The sequence below is a fragment of the Leopardus geoffroyi genome, chromosome B1 (assembly GCF_018350155.1).
Source record: "Leopardus geoffroyi isolate Oge1 chromosome B1, O.geoffroyi_Oge1_pat1.0, whole genome shotgun sequence".
Lineage (NCBI taxonomy): Eukaryota > Metazoa > Chordata > Mammalia > Carnivora > Felidae > Leopardus > Leopardus geoffroyi.
In genome coordinates, this window is record NC_059327.1 from 81,615,822 (window position 1) to 81,633,013 (window position 17,192).

At 39.2% G+C, this 17,192-nt stretch overlaps 1 pseudogene; it reads left to right on the forward strand.

Moving 5' to 3' along the window:
* The first annotated feature begins 7,010 nt into the window (after positions 1-7,010).
* On the forward strand, positions 7,011-14,334 carry LOC123596391 (annotated as a pseudogene).
* The last annotated feature ends 2,858 nt before the right edge of the window (positions 14,335-17,192 follow it).

Sequence of the window (17,192 nt, forward strand, 5' to 3'; positions counted from 1 at the left end):
CATTAGGCTCCGTGCCTGCTTGGGATTCTCTCTCTCTCTCCTTCTCTGCCCCTCTGCTCATGCTCTCTCTCTCTCTCTCTCTCTCTCGCGCGCGCTCAAAATAAAGAAATAAACTTTTTTAAAAAATTAAAGCTAGAGAGGGAAAAAAGACGAATAAGTCTGGGGATGTAATGTAAAGCATGGTTTCTGCTACTAGTGATACTGTATTATATATTTAAAAGTTGCTAAGAAAGTAGATCTTAAAAATTTTCAACACACACAAACTGTTAACTATCTGAGGTGGTGGATATCTTAACTAACCTTATTTTGGCAAATATTTTGGCAAATATTTCATACGTGCATCAAATTGTCACATTGCACACCTTAAATTTACACAATGTTCTTTGTCAATTATATCTCAGGAAAGCTAGAAAAAAAAAATAAGACTCATAAAGTGAAAGCTGGAGTTGCAGATTGATCGTGAAGCAGACAATTTTTAAAGTGTCAGTTCCTCAATTCTTTTGATTCTTCTGGTGGGACCACTAGAAAACCTGACTCCCCTTCACCCAACAGCCTAACTCTCTCTTCCCAAAACAGCCTAACTTCCTAAGTGGAAGATGAACTCACCCTAAAAGCAACAAGAATTTTCCTGAAGAGCATGTGCCCAATTGTGATTCTTTTCCTTTATAGAAGAACAACGTGAACCTTTAATTTTCTGATGCCTGAGAGATTTGTATTTTGTTTTCTTGACAAGCTTAGCAAGAAATTAGTTCAATTTGTTGTCATTTCAAAATAGTAGGTGTTATTAAAATATTCTAGATAATATGGCAATTTAAGGATGCAGACAGGATTAGACTAGAACTTAGCTCTTGTAGAAAAGGATAACAACTAAGTAAACCCATTTCAAATCAAGTTAAAATCATTTAGTAAGCACCTCACGTATGCAAACCACTGTCTCAGATACTCTCCATCCCCTGTGAGCAAGTCATACTCACGGTCTTTGTAATCTAGCTTCTTGCAAACAGACATACAACTAACCAATAAAAATTCACAGTAGAATAAAATGAGCTCTATAATACTTGTATAAGCAAAGTGCATTTGGGTCATCTTGGAAGAAGAAAGTAACTTAATAAACATTGAAGTGAGAGAAGAGGAGGGAAGTATCTAACAGCAGAAAACGAAGTCCATTTCTCAGCCCCTGAGACCCACCTTCCTCTGGGATGTTTGAGAAAAAAGGATGTTTGCCTCACATTTGTTCCTGAGTCACCCTCTTTGCAGCTGCTTCTGTGAGTCACTTGCTCCTCTCCATGGCCCTCAACTCTGCTCTGATTCTCCATCCCGGTCCCCACCTGGATGATCTGGAATTCCTTTTCTCATGACATAATGATGGTGTCCATGGAAGGATATAAGATCACACTTCCTTTTGTTGCTTTTCTCTTTAATTTCCCACAACACCACCAGTATGGAACATGTGCATGTCTAGTATATTTAATTAAAGGATTGGTGAAGACTAAGGGCATTTATAATACAGGAAGATAAAACTTAAAATTGGATGACAAATATGGCAATTCTCACAGCCCAAGGGGAAAAATCAGAAGTCCTTTACAGGCATCCTTTTGGGGAAACATCCTAATTCCTAACTTTCCTCCCTTGCTTGAAGTCCAGCCTCCTCTTGCCCCTTCTAAGAATGGCCAAGCTCTTCAACCCTCCAAATGCAAATCTTTAGCACTACTACTGTATAAATCCCACTCTTGTCCCTGAGCCCCCACCTGGATAACTCAAGGACACAATAACTATAGCAGTGCATTGTTTCGGCGGGGAGACTCAGGACAGCCAAGGTGAGCTCTGCCCACAAGTCCAATCCGGTTTTTGAAGTCTCCATGCCAATCCAATGTGAACCGATGCATCTTTGTTATTCTTGCAGTTTTCCTAGTGGATATCAATTAAACTAAATGTGTCCCACCCTCCTTTTCTAGTAGAAACAATACTTTCAAAGATAGTAGATTCTAAATTTATATTAAAGAAGATAAACTTTTTCTAAATGTGGAGTTATCTGCCTATATTCTCCCACCCACAATGGAAATAGCACTTTATACAATTGTGCCAAGAAGTTTTGGTTTCTCTTTCCTACTTCCAGGCGATTCTGACAGGCCTACCTATGCTTCAGAAATAAAGCCTTCCATGCCAAGAAACAGAACCATCTACCCTGATGGCCCACATTTAGTTAGGGAAAGATGGGCATAGACACAAACTGGTACAGCTGCCTGGCACACAAGGACCCCATACTCTTCCTTTAGAGTAACAGAATCCACCCATTTAATCTCAGGAATGGACATGTGACCAGCCTGAGCCAATCATGATACTTCATATTCTCAGCCATAGAAATTCATCCAGAGATTGGAAACATGATTCAAGGCTGGCCAATCAGAGTCATGTCTTAGCATGTCAACCTAAAATTGGATGAGAGAAGCCCCTTTTACTCTAAGGATGATGAAAGCACAGCACTGACTGAGACTCTGTTTTCCACCATAAGAAAAAGTCCTCCCTCCACACTAAAATAGAACAAAACCAGTATGAATAGGAAATCAGAAATGAGATTCAAAAGAGTGTTATTCAGTGCTTGAGTACCTGGTTCCAGACACTGAGGTCTTCAAAATCACTGTAGTTCCTACGAACTGCTCTTCAATTCTCAGAGTTTTTCCTGTATTGTTTTAATTTAGCTCAAATTTTACTTAAACTGGATGGAATTTTCTCTTCTTGCACACAAAGTATTCCTGAGATTATGCCCTGTCCACACCAAATACCTTTCCTAAGGGTGGGAATGAAAACAGGAAAAGCTACCCTTCTGGCTAAACATAAGGAAATCCTACATGTGCAATCAGAAAGTCCTTCTCTGACTCATGGCATTAATCTATGTAGAGTCAAATGTGACTCTTCAGAAGAGGATTTTGTAACATGCTAATATAATATCACAGATCTTAAATGTCCTAATTAACCAGTTGTTAAATAAAGCCGGCCCCTTCTAAGTATTGAACCGATTGCATATGCTACAAGCTTGTCTTCAGAACATAACTGCAATATATCTATGCATGTGATGTCTAATAATTAGTGGGTAACATAAGGTCAGTGAAACAAAAGGGTGATGTGGCATACCGAGAATTGTACTTCAAATCAGTTTTATCCAGGTGATAAATCTTGCTGAATGTTTTTTCTACTTTTCTAACTTTGCAAAAAATATGACAGAGTTTTAGAGTAGCATGTTTGATGAGAAGTTTTGTAAGCCTGTAACTGGGGCTTCCCGTGATCTGAGAGAACTGGGCACGGTCATGCAGAATGCCACTGCCACTAACCCAGACCATCTCCTGTGAAGAACTGGGGAGACTCAAGGAACCCAGCCTGATAATTCCTGATGCTTTGCTGCGAGTGCTTTCCATGGAATATCCCAATAGCATATTATTTCTGTAAGATTTGTGTGTCAATTCACAAAGCCTGTGACCCAGTCCTATGAAGAACTACCTTGGGGGCATAGAAATCAAGGAATACTGAGAAAGGTAGGCTCTAGTGAAGTCTTTACCAATATCTATTTCAGAGAGAGCTGGGTAATTTCTAGATGTTCATCCCCAGCCCTGGTTGTTACTAAGGGGCAAGAAACCTCAGTGTCTGCATTATATACCTTAACAACTACAGCCGTAAACTTCAAGAGCAGTGTGAGTTATTAACACGTAACCCAGATGTCAGATGAGTCCCTCTGCCTCTCAAGATGGTTCAAATTCCCATTCCATATTTCTCCAGTGAAAGTCCAGTGCCCACCCTCAGAGTCCTTGGGAATTCCCAGGGGACTTTCATTCTCATTGTTATTTCTAGCTCTGACTCGTGCTCCTGCTGATTAGTTTAACTGACAGATTATCTTGCCACGTGGCACACGCAGTCCCTACTCTGCACCACGTTAACCCAGACATGGAATGCGGCCCCTCTATCCCCACAGGACACTTGCTCGTATATGCACTGCACTCACACAGAGCAGAGTTTACCAAAGATTTGGGACAGTGATGGTGTTCTTACATTAACAAAAAGATGATTAAACTGACCACTATACCCCACACCTTAAAAGATTTTAAGGTCTGTCACGTATTGCCCCAGCAGGTGCTTCCCTGCACATCCTGCTTGCTCAGTCTTCCCTACCTCCAGGTGTTTACGGTAGAGCACTGCAGTGATGACCGTTTTTCCTTTGTGTCCGGCTACCCGTGCCCTCGGGATTCACCTTCCACCCAAGTAGCTTATGGTGTATTTCCCTAAAACAGATTCTGGCCCCAGCTGTCAAGACTTTTCCTCCTAATATGCATAGAATGAATTAAATCCTGACACTGGAAGATTCTGAAGCATTCTAGCATTTCTTGCACTACATTTCAGGGGTTCTTACGTGGGAACAATAAAAGCTCTCAGCTTACTTCACATCTCCCATTCTAAAGAGCATTGTGTTATCCAGTTCATTTGCTGCAGGTATGTCCCACCAAGCGATGACATTGTCACTAGGCTCCTGGAAGTTGGCCTGTTAGAATATTCAGGGTTTTAGTAATCCATAATAAATTAACTTAACCCCAAATTAAATTTAAAAAGACACATGCACAAGAATGGAAAGGAAGTTGGATTCCTTCCCATAGCCGAACATGTGGGATTGGAGAATTTAAATGACATCAGGAAACAGCTGGTCTTCAGAGCAAGTGATTAATAACCACATCGTTTTGAACTTTAAAATGGCTATTTCCCCAATTCTGCAAGATCATTCCAGTCAAAGAAATTGTTTGTTTTCTGTTTTGATATGAGCAATGGGACAGGGAGCAGGTATCTCTCTCCTCTTGAAGATGGTAGGTAATGAATATGATCAAATGATCCATGAGTTTGTATTCTTTCCTTTGAGTCCAAAAATACCCTTGGGTGGACTACATCCCGGTCTGGAGGGCCAGGGTTTTAATGCCATGACCTAAAGTCCCAGCTACCTAAAGCCAATTCAAAAATAGGAGAATCGGGTAATATGTTATTCACCTTTCCTCCTTAGAACTGCTGATGTCATGTCAACACCTTCGACGTTGCAGGCCTCAACTCTGTGATCTCTAACTCCTCCCACCCTCAGCCTGGCTCATAGACTTAATCTAAACCTTCCCTCTTATATCCCACTGAGCTCCAGCCCCAAATATCTTTATGCAGTTCCCCAAACACACGAGGCATGTTCTGGTCTTAGAGCCTTGTACTGCTGCTTCTCTACCTGGAGTGTTTGTCCTCCATATATCCATCCCCATGGCAGCTTCACCCACTTCATCCACTCATAAAGATGCTCTCTGACCGCCTTACCTAAAATGGGATTCTTGTCATCCTTTATCCCTCTTCCTTGTTTTATCTTTCTTCATAGAACTTACTGCTACCGATATTGTAGTGTAACTTCTTGTCTATCTCCCCAGTAGAAAGTCCCTGAGATCAAGGACTTTGTTCAGGTCACCACTGTATCTCCTGTGCCTAGAACAGTGACTCCCACACGGTATATTGAATTAGTGAATAAAAAAATTAATGAATGAGTGATAGCCTTGCCAGAAACTGTGTAACTTGGTGGTTTTATGAATAGACTTTTGAGGTAGCAAATGTGGTTCAAATTCTGGCTCCTCTCTTTAAAATCTATCTGGAGTTCACTGAGTCACTGTCTTATATCACAGGATTATTGTACAGATTAAATGAGGTAACATATGAAAATTATTTAGCAGGATAAGCATCGTCATTTTCCCGCCTCTTATTTTATATAGATGAGTGACCAGAGGTAGATTGAGGCAGAGGGACTGGGGCAGCATCTCTGATCTTGGGGATAACTTGTACAGAGAAGGAAATAAATCTCCCATTCCCTCATGAAGGCATCCTCAACCAATACCAAAACCCTTAAAAGCATACGCTCACCTTGACTCAGCAATTTTATTTCTGTAAATGTATCCCAAAGAAATGATCACCTACGTGGGCAAAAATTCTGCTACACAGATCTTTAACAGAGTCTTATTCATAATAACAAGAGATTAGAAGTATACTAGGTGTCCAAGAGGGAATATTTGATAAATCATGATACAGCTGTATGATGTGATATTATTTGGCTATTTAGAATGAAATTGTAGAAGAGTTAGTAAGAAGAGAAAATGCTTACATACACTCAAATAAAGGACTAGCATCGACAAAACGTCTGGGTGGTTGGAATCACAATGAATTGTACGTTCTTTGTATCTCTCTGGATTTCCCATATTTGCTTCAGTTAATAGGCATTGTTTTTATGATAAGTCTTTCAAATAAAAATTATAATAGCTTGTTAGCATGTTCACAGTAAAGCATTACTACATTTTATGGGGGGAGCCATGAGAGATGCCTAAACTTGAGGTAGTTTCCCAAGTTCTGAGAGAGTGAAATTTTCCCCCAAATGTCATGATTTTAGGTGAGCAATACCCCTAAACACTTTGGCACACAGCAGATGCCAGAATAGTCTAGCTTCATGACCATCAGGACTGCCTGTGCGTGTGTCCTGAGCTACTGCATTACTCTGTATTAGCGCATTTAACTGATGACATTAGCAATGTTGCATTTTAAAAACCAAATTGACTTACAGCATTACTCATTAGATTTAAATACTAGAGTGATTCATCATTTACTGTAGATCTATTAGATAAATTACACTGCAAAATTCACCATCGTCAGGGTGGCAAGCCTGCCTGGAAATTAAGAATGGGAAGGGAAATTGAAGGAGAGAGATTCCTGTCCGTGATTTGAAATTTAAACTTAGATAGCTATGGCAAGCATCCGAGCCTCAGCCAAGGAGGACAAGGCGTCTGCCACATGTCCAAGATATTCCACTCTAATAATAGCTTAGGACCTCTTTGGGAACAGGTTAATGCCTTGCTTCATAAGGAAAAATCTTGAATGTTAAAATACTTTTAGGATTATTTCCTTACCCTTAATATTTTTTTTTTCCACAATGTAACTGGGCTGCATATGTGATGTATGCAAACATGGTTGGGTTTCTGCTGGTTAAATATAGTCCCAAACCAACAGCATGTTCGGCTGGGGGCCCTTGCTCACCAGATGTTATTCCACTAATAGTGAGTGAGCTCATCCTTGGTGTGGAAGGTTATTCATTTGGGAGAGAATAATGAAAGTGAGACAATCATTACGTCACCTTTTCCTGTACATTATTCTCCCCTGCAGCTAACAAGGAAAACATGCTGCCATGTTAGTAGTAAGCTAAGTCATGTTCTTGCTTTTTTAGATCTACTTAAAGTGAATCACAGGTCGATTCTAGTCCAAATTAATTTTAAATATATTATGTGATAATTTGAATTTGGAGAGTGAGACTTCGGGATGGTGTTTGTCTCAGACCCAAGCGTCCTGACTTTTTGACTGTGATTGTCAGCGCCTGATGCCCAGAGGCACTGTCCCCTCTTCACACCTTTGCAGGAGACACCTCCTTTTCCTCTTTTGGCCATTTGGGAGGCAAGGACTGCTGTTTCTGGAAACTCGAGGACTTCTGAATAACAGAGTAAACTTTTAAAATAATGTTCATGAGATCATCTCTCTTTTTTGTTTGACTCATTTGGTGCTACCTATCAAACCCCAAGTTCAAGTTCAGAGTAGAATTAATTGATAGATAATACAGCAAATAGGGGCAATCTCTCTCTCTCTCTCTCTCTCTCTCACACACACACACACACACACATGTTTTATAAAAAAAAAAAGCAATCTTTATCTGAAAAACCATTTTTTTAGAAAACACACATTTATCATTAATAACCTTAACTCATTACTGAATTTTATCACAGCCTTCTTTTAAATATAGTAACAACTCAGCAGCAAGCAATTTTACTAAATTTCTTTAAATGGCTTTAACTTTCTGCCAAGGGCCTAAATAGACCTTGTTTTCTTAGTGTCTTATTCATCTTTACAGAACACGACCACAAAAGAAAATGAAACATCCGAAAATGACCCACCTGATGAAGCTCTTCAGCTGGGCGCCCAGCCTATTTTCCTCATGCTCCTCAAACTCTCTGGGACTGACCACATCTTCACTTCACATGTCATCTCAGGGAGAAAGTTTGGTGCCTAGGCAAATTCTTGGCCCATTATAAAGCCTTCCATATCTTTTATTCCTATCGTGTTTTCCCATATTGGTCTCTACCCGGTATCTGTCACCTCCCATGGCACACTTTGTACAAAGAACAGTGAACTGAAACTCAGGACTTCTGGGGTAGTTCCCAACTTTGCCACTTTTTCTCTCTTCTCTTCCTTCCACCTTTCAGATTCATCATTTGTCAAATTGGAATAATATCACAGGTGACAAAAATCCTGAAAGTCATGGCACATACATGTTTAATAAATTTGAATACGTTGGGACAGGCCCTCTTGCCTTCATGAGTTCCTTCTTCCATAAAAAGATATTAAAGATTATATTTTATTCTCTGACATTGGCTGTAGCAACATCTTTCTAGCTATGTCTCCTGAGGCAAGGGAAACAAAAGCAAAAATAAATTAAAAAATTAAAAACTTCTGCACAGTGAGAGAAACAATTAACAAAACTGAAAGGCAACCTACTGAATGGAAGAAGATATTTGCAAATGACATTTTCAATAAAGGGTTAGTATCCAAAATATATAAAGAACTTATATAACTCAATACCTAAAAACCAATAATCCAATTAAAAATAGCAAAAGACATGAACAGATATTTCTCCGAAGAAGACATCCAGATGACCAACAGATACACGAAAAGATGCTCAAAATCACTCATCATCAGGGAAATGCAAATCAAAACTACGATGAGATATCACCTCATACCTGTAAGAATGGCTAAAATAAAAAGCAAGAAACAAAAAGTGTTGGTGAGCATATGGAGGAAAAGGAACCCTTGTGCACTTTTTGTGGAATGCAAACTAGTACAGTCACTGTGCAAAACAGCATGGAGATTCCTCAAAAAGTTAAAAATAGAGCTATCATGTGATCTTGTAATCACACTACTGAGTATCTACCCCCAAAATATAAAAACACCAACTCCAAGGGATCCACACACCCCTATGTTTATTGCAGCGTTATTTACAAGCCAAACTATGGAAGAAATCCAAATGTCCATGGATAGATGAATAGATAAAGAAGAAGAGGTATATATACACAATGGAATATTATTCAGCCTTAAAAAACAATGAAATCTTGCCATTTGCAACAACATAGATGGAGCTAGAGAGCATAATGCTAAGCAAAATAAGTCAGTTAGAGAAAGACAAATACCATATGATTTCACTCATATGTGGAATTTGAGAAACAAAACAAATGAGCAAAGGGAAAAAAAGAGAGAGAAACAAACAAAGAAACAGACTCTTAACTATGGAGAACAAACCAATGGTTACCAGAGGGGAGGGGGTTGGGAGGATGGGTAAAATAGGGGATGGGGATTAATGGTACACTTATGGGGGTGCCTGGCTGGCTCAGTCAGAAACACATGTGACTCTTGATCTCAGGGCCATGAGTTTGAGCCCCACGTGGGGTGTCGAGATTACTTAAATAAATAAAACTTAAAAAAAAAGCAAAACAAGTACACTTACCATGATGAGCACTGCGTGATGTATAAAATTGACTATATTGCACACCTGAAACTAATATAACACTGTATATTAACTATACTGGAATTAAAATTTAAAACTTAATAAAAAAATTTACATAACTTGGGGCATCTGGGTGTCTCAGTTGGTTGAGCTTCTGACTTTAGCTTAGGTCATGATCTTGCAGTTAGGAAGTCAAGCCTCACATCGGGCTCACTGCTATCAGCACAGAGCCCACTTTGGATCCTCTGTCCCTTTCTCTCTGCCCATGCCCCATTTGCATGCTCTCTCCCTCTCAAAAATAAATAAACGTTTAAATTTTTTTTAATTTACAAAACTTGGGGCGCCTGGGTGGCTCAGTCGGTTAAGCACCCGACTTCGGCTCAGGTCATGATCTTGTGGTTCATGAATTCGAGCCCCGTGACTGACTCTGTGCTGACAGCTCAGAGCCTGAGCTTGCTTAGGGTTCTGTGTCTCCCTCTCTCTCTGCCTCCTCCCTGCTTACTCTCTGTCTCTCTCTCTCTCTCAAGAATAAGTAAACATTTAAAAAATTTACATAACTTAAAAAAATTATATTTTATGACTATGTTGGTATAATAATAAATATATTAATGTTATAAATTAAAACATAAAAGTTCATTTCTTTCTCTTCTGATGTCAAAAGAATTAAAATGCTTTCTTGGGCCCCTAAAAGTATTGGGAGCCTGCAGCACTGTGCCTAGTAAACAAGTCAGCACTATCCACACCACAAAGTCCCCACAGAGGTATCACAGTTTGCTCTCTTCCCTCTATCCCAGAGGGCTTTTGTTGTTCCCTCCTCCCTTCTTTCCCCTTTTTTGCTGATTTTCACTGAAGATAAGGTGCGTCTTCCAGCCTCCTTTAGGTTCTTCAACTCTGCTGAGTCAAGACATGCTTGCAAACAGACACAACTCAAAGAATTAAAAATATCAACAACTATCCTAGGAAAATGGAGGATGATTCAGGTTCAGTCTAAGGCTGCTATCCTCTACCATGTCTAGAGACACTGCTAAGTAGATCAAAACCACTTCTAAGTGGAGAGGTATATATGCAGAGAGATTTCTGGAATCATGCATCAAATTTTAAGAATGTTTTTTTGTTTGTTTGTTTGTTTGTTTGTTTGTTTGTTTTTAGAGAGGGAGAGAGAGAAAGTGCAGAGGATAGGGGCAGAGAGAGAGAGAGAGACAATCCCAAGTAGGCGCTACACTCAGCATGGAGCCTGACCGAGGATTTGATCCCACCATTGTGAGATCATGACCTGAATTGAAGTCAATAGTTGTACGTTCAACCTACTGGGCCACCAAGGCACCCCTTAAGAATGGTTTTTATTTTTAAAAAAATGGTTTTTATTAGACTGTTGGCTTGGGGTGATTTTACTTTTTCTTCTCAGAGATTTCTATATTTCTTACATTTTTGAAATGAGCATATTTTTTAATAGAAAGGATAAAAATAGTAAAACTTAATTTTAATAAGGATCAACTAGTGTATTTTTCCAGAATAGGCACTGACTCAGATTCTATTTCCCCATTCCAGAACAGTTCCTGCTCTCTAAAGTACACCTACCAAATCCATGCCCTTAGACAGTTCCTTTTCAGGGTAACTCTGGACTTGGCCATAGAACTTGCTTTGACCAATGGGATAATGCTACCAGTGGAGGTTTAAATAACCATTTTCCTGCGACCATGTTTTTGGTTGGAGACGAAGGCACGTCTTTTAAAAGATTTTCATGTTTCTTTTAACCAACACAATCACCAAGAGAAAGAGGAAAAACCTTTGTATTTTCCTTTAACACATTTTCCATTTGCTATCACCTGAAAGTGCAAAAGAACTTCAAGTGCGTCAGTAATTAAAAAGAAGGAGTTAATATGCTGAAACACAGTAAGTTGAATATTTTTCTCAGTGGGTGGCCTGGCAAATACACACACGCACTCACGCGCGCGCACACACACACACACACACACACAGTGGCTCTGATCTAGCCAACCATATGGCCCTCATTTTCTGTATCTATTTCTATTTATGTTAACTCAAGAATTCTGCCACTGTAAGACGGCTGACTAACCTTTTGCCCCTTGTTTCTTTCTTGCATTAAACAGAGGGCTTAGCTTGAAACATTTCTTGGGTGCTGTTTTCTTCAGTTTTCCTCACATGGGAAAAAGAGTTCAAGGCTAAACTGCTCAGCAAAAAATTACATTTGGACTATTATTTTCTTTTAAACTGCTCCCCTATCTGCACTGTCTAAATTCTTTTCCTTTTGTATTTCATTTATTTAAGGCCATCGTCTTGCCATCTTCTTTTCTACCAAGAAAGAAAGCAAAAGATCCTGAATGATTTTAACACATGAGGAGTCAGAAGTAGTAAACAATCCAAAACCTACTGAGAGCCCACCATGGGCCTTGCATCTTACTGAAAGTTACAGGAAGTTATAAGTGGTTCCTGGAGAAACTGAGAAGTCTGCTGCCTGGGTGTCCGCAGGCTCTCGGGTCTCAGGGTGGGTGGGGACCGTGGGGAACTGGATAGCACAAGCTCAGGCTAAAAGGGCAGCTGCTACTCAGCTCCAGCCAACTGTTGCCATGTGGGAATGTAGGCCCTGTCTTGCCGGGTCAGCTAGTTTTCCCCAAAAAGCTAGAAATCAAGATTTTTGCATGTAACCTCTCCATTAAAAAAGTTGTCAACCTATTCAAATTTTTTAAAAAAAACTGTGTGGGCCAACAAATGTGCAGGCCAAATCAAATAAGTCTGCAGGCCCGATTTGGGCCACGGCTTGCCAGTTTGCGCCTTCTGCTTTGCATTATAAACTTCCTCTGAATTTAAGAATGCTTACCGCTCAAAATGACTTGGTGACATTTATAGTGATCTCTGTACATTTTATGGGGAAAAACCTTGAATAAGCCTTCTTGTACACAAATTCTAAACAATAAAATCAGCCACTTCATCATTCAGTGCTACAAGGCAAAGTAACCTCTTGACAGAATTTTTCACTTCTAAATAATTGTTTTGCTGTCATGTAGATTCAGCCTAAATTATGTATGTAGCAAGTCTTACTATTGTATCTTTTAGGATCAGGTCTATATTAGCACCCCCCTCCCAATGTACACAGATATAAAATACTACCCCATAACAAAAATGACCCCTACAGAAGATTATTTGGGGTTCCTGCAGGATTATTATTGCTGGATATAACAAGTAGTTGGCAAGGATGTGGAGAAATTGGAACCTTTGTACCTTGTCGGTAGGAATGTAAAAATGATGCAGCTATGTAAATAGTATGATGGTTTCTCAAGAAATTAAAAATAGAATTACCATATGATCCAGAGATCCCACTTCTGAGTATATATATCCAGGGTCTTGGATGAAGCAGGGTCTTGAAGAGATATGTGTACATCCGTGTTCGTAGCAGCATTATTCACAATAGCCAAAAGATGAAAGCAACCGAAGTGTTCATTGACAGTTGAATGGAAAAACAAAATGTGGTCTATACATCCAATGGAACATTATTCAGTCTTAAAAAGAAGGAAATTCTGACACATCTGTAAGACAGCTGACAAACCTTTTGCGTGGATGAATCTTGAGCGAAACAAGCCAGTCACAAAAAGGCAAATACTGTATGATTTCACTTATATATCTAAAGTAGTCAAATGCAAAGGAACAAGAAGTAGAATGGTGGTCCCCAGGGGCTGAGGGGAGAAGGAAAGAGGTAGCATTTATTTAATGGGTGTATGTATTGGGGTTCTCCAGAGAAACAGAACCAAAATGATGTTTATTTATATACATAGAGATTTATTTGAAGAAAGTGGCTCATGCAATTATGGAGGCTGGCAAGTGGGAAATCTGCAGGGTAGGCCATCAACCTGGAGACCTAGGGAGGAGCCAATGTCACAGTTTCAGTCTGAGGGCTGTCTGCTGGTAGAATTCCCTCTTGCCTGGGGGTGGTCAATCTTTTATTTTATTCAGGCCTTCAACTGATTATAAGGCCTATCCATGTTCTGGAGAGGAAGCTGCTTTACCCAAAGCCTACCAATTTAAATAAAAATATCACCCAAAAAGCACCCTCAAAGAAATATCCAGAATAACATTTGACAAAATAGTTGGGCCCTGTGACCTGGTGACGTTGTCACTTAAAATTAACCATCACAATCAGTATAAAATGCCCGTTTCACAGGATGAGTTTCTGGAAATTAGTTGCATATAAATGTGAATGTACCTAATGCTACTGAAATTTACACTTTAAAATGGTTAAGATGGTAAATTTTGGGTTATGTGTATTTCACCACAATTTTGTTAAACAATATATTAGATCTTTCACTTGGGCCTATAGCACCAGCAGGATGGGCAAGTGGTCGAGGTCTTTGTACTGCCAGGAAGCTCCACAGCCACAAACAGGAATGATAAACAGTACAAGGAAGCCCATTTGAGCACAGCCCTAAAGGCCAACTCCTTTGGAAGCACTTTACATTCAAAGAGAATTTTGCTTGAAAAAGTTGGGGGTGAAGCTGAACAGTTAAATTCTGTCATCAGGAAATGTGTCAGGGGCCCGCTGATCAAAAATGTCAAGAAACTCACAGCTTTCATACCTATATTGCAGAAGACAATGAAGTTCTGGCTGTTGGATTGGTTGCAAAGATCATGCTGTTGGTGACATTTCTGGTGACAGCTCTATTGTTGTCAAAATAGCCAATGTCTCTCTATTGACCTTCTGCAAAGGCAAGAAGAAAAGACCAAAACCATAAGTTTTGATGATTTGATGATGCAAACATGATAGTAACAAACTTTCATATGCTAAAAAAAAAAAAAAAAAGTACATTAGAGAGAGAAATTTTCTTTCACTAAATACCAAAATAAATCTTTCCATAAGAGACATTAGGGTACAAACCGGATTATATCCTAACTTCAGGGATTTGTAAATGACCCCTAAAATGTTCTCCATGTAGCAAATTTCTATAAAAGTTTAAGAGGGTAAATTATTATGTTTCAAAAAAGCTATTCCTGTGGGGAGTTAAGATTATATAATCCAGGTATACCGCTTCCTGGAGATATAATTTTCCTCGGGAATAGAGCATAGAGAGTAAGGGAAACAGAAGTTAATACATTCCTCGGATTGTGGCCATCAATAACAAACTTTTCAACTGAAGTGTTGATAATGTCTAAACAGCAGTCAATTCATGGATTAATCCTTTAATAAATCACAATAATTTTAATATTTGTGTAAACATAGCTATGAACCTAGGAAGTAGAATCTGAGTCATAGGATAAGAAAATCCATGCTTGTGATGCTTTTCAGGTAGGTTTTCTGGAATTTCATGCTCATCCTTGGGGATTCTTAATGAAGTAAGTGAGGTATTGTTTAGTGACTATTATGGCAATCTTAACTTGGAGACTCAGATCATTCACTCAATTGCCTGTATGTTAGAGAAAGTCTTCCTAGTACAAGTTTCCAAAACTGAAGTTTAACAGATGTGACAAGAAGCACCCTTTCTTTGGTCCCACTCTAACCCAGTCATTAGTGTATCCTATTAACAAGATTATATGATCCTAACGCTAAAGATCAGGGTAGGATTATGGCAGTAAAATAATTACCAATTATAACTTAAAGGTGATATAAGTTACTCTAAATTCCATAGGAAAGATCAATATAGTTTTTTTTATTTTATTAACAGTTTCTGTAATGGCTTTTTAACCCCCCATGAAATTAGAGAGTTAAATAAGGTAGATAATCACTGTTGAGACAGAAAGTGAACTCTCCTTCTCCATGAGAAGGTGACCCTTCCAGAAGCCTTCCAGTCTCCAGGAAGTGTTAACTCTTCACCAAAGTGCTAACTCTTTGAGAAGCTCATTTAGGCCTAAAGACATCAAGTCTGATGATGTGATGACAGAGGTGCTGGCTGAAATGGTGAGCTCAGCCCATTGCAATTTCATACTTTTGAGTCTCCCTGTTTTGGAAAGGAATTTTTATTTTCTTTCATCTTTACTTCATTTTTTAAAAATCCTCAACTGTATATACAAACTTGGCAAACCAGTGAATTGTAACTATGAAGGAAATCTATAAAGGCCATCTAGCAAATTTCTCTGCTTCTGAGTAAATCCAAACTTCAAACTTAAGTCTACCTTTTCTTTTCTTTTTTTTAATGTTCATTTATTTATTTGGAGAGAGTGAGAGAGAGAGAGAGAGAGCGCGTGAGCTCACACTTGATGAGCAGAAGGATCAAGGAGAGAAAGTGCTCAAAAGGATCCCAGGCAGGCTCCACTCTGTCAGCTCAGAGCCCCAGCACCTGATGCGCGGCTTGATGTCACCAACTGTGAGATCATGACTGCAGTGGAAATCAAAAGTCGGACGCTTAACTGAGTCACCCAGGTGCCCCAGTCTACCTTTTCAATGTATCTCTAGGGAAGACATTTCCCTAACTGTCCCCCCTCCACCCTGACCCAGGCTAGGTTAGGTTTCACTAGTGTAAACCTCCACAGCATATAGTATTTCTCCTTCAAAGCTTATATGGCAAATAAAACCAAATAATTACTTAAACTTTTGGTTTAAGATGGCTGACTAAACTCACACTTGGGCCTCTCTTCTCCTCCCAAATCCCGTTGATGTGATGAAAGAAATACAACAATCAAAAAATAATAGGAATAATTTAAAAGTCAATAACAGGAAGGGCACCAATAGACCAGAAGAGTATGGAATTTCCAGATTTAATCCAGGTTAGGAGAGAACTTTTGGAGGCAAAGAACCAGAAACTTCATGTAAGTAATAAAAGAGACTGCTAGACAAAATTTCCCTTTAGAGAATGCGAGTAAGACCTGATCAAAAGTAGCAGGGGCTAGTAGGTAACGGAGTCTGAGAGGCTGGCGTATAGTTGAGGGTCCGGGGAATATCTGCTTCAGCTTGCAACTCTCAGAACCACTGACATAGCCTCAGCCCTAGGGTAAAGCCATGTATACGTTTTTAAAAAGCCAAATAAAGTTAGAGCTCTGGTGAGTAACACCCCAACTGTAAGCACTGGGACTTGATAAGATAGGCAATAGCCCCCACAACTTATAACTAGCATGAAGGACAGGGAGCTGCCCTCACACAGAAGACAATATGCAGCCATCCATAAAGAGAAGAGTCCATTTGACCACCCCCAGCCCACCTGGTCCTCCCCTTCCTCCCAACCACTATAGCTACCTGCTGGAATAGGAATCTGTGTCCACTGCCGGAGATCAAACATCTTCAAACATGCAGCCGCCCATATAGATCTTTTTACAAATGTAAAGAGACATTAAAAAAAAAAAACCTGCCAAACATTGGAATAAAACCAAATGGTTAAATTTTGTTATTTTGTTTAGTTGGATCAACCTCTGAGAAAATGGAGTTAATACAGGAAATGAAAGATAATTTTAAAAGCATATAATTATTATCCGAAGAGAAATTAAGAGACTATTGCACCCATGAAAACAGAATAGGCTGCTGTGAGAAAGATCAATTACAGTTTTCAAAGTTAAAAATGTGATTAGCTAAATTTAAAAATATTTCAACTTTTTTTTAATATTAAAATTAAGATTTGCCTCTAGACTACTACAGACATTGAGTAATCTTTTCAAGTTTTTTGAC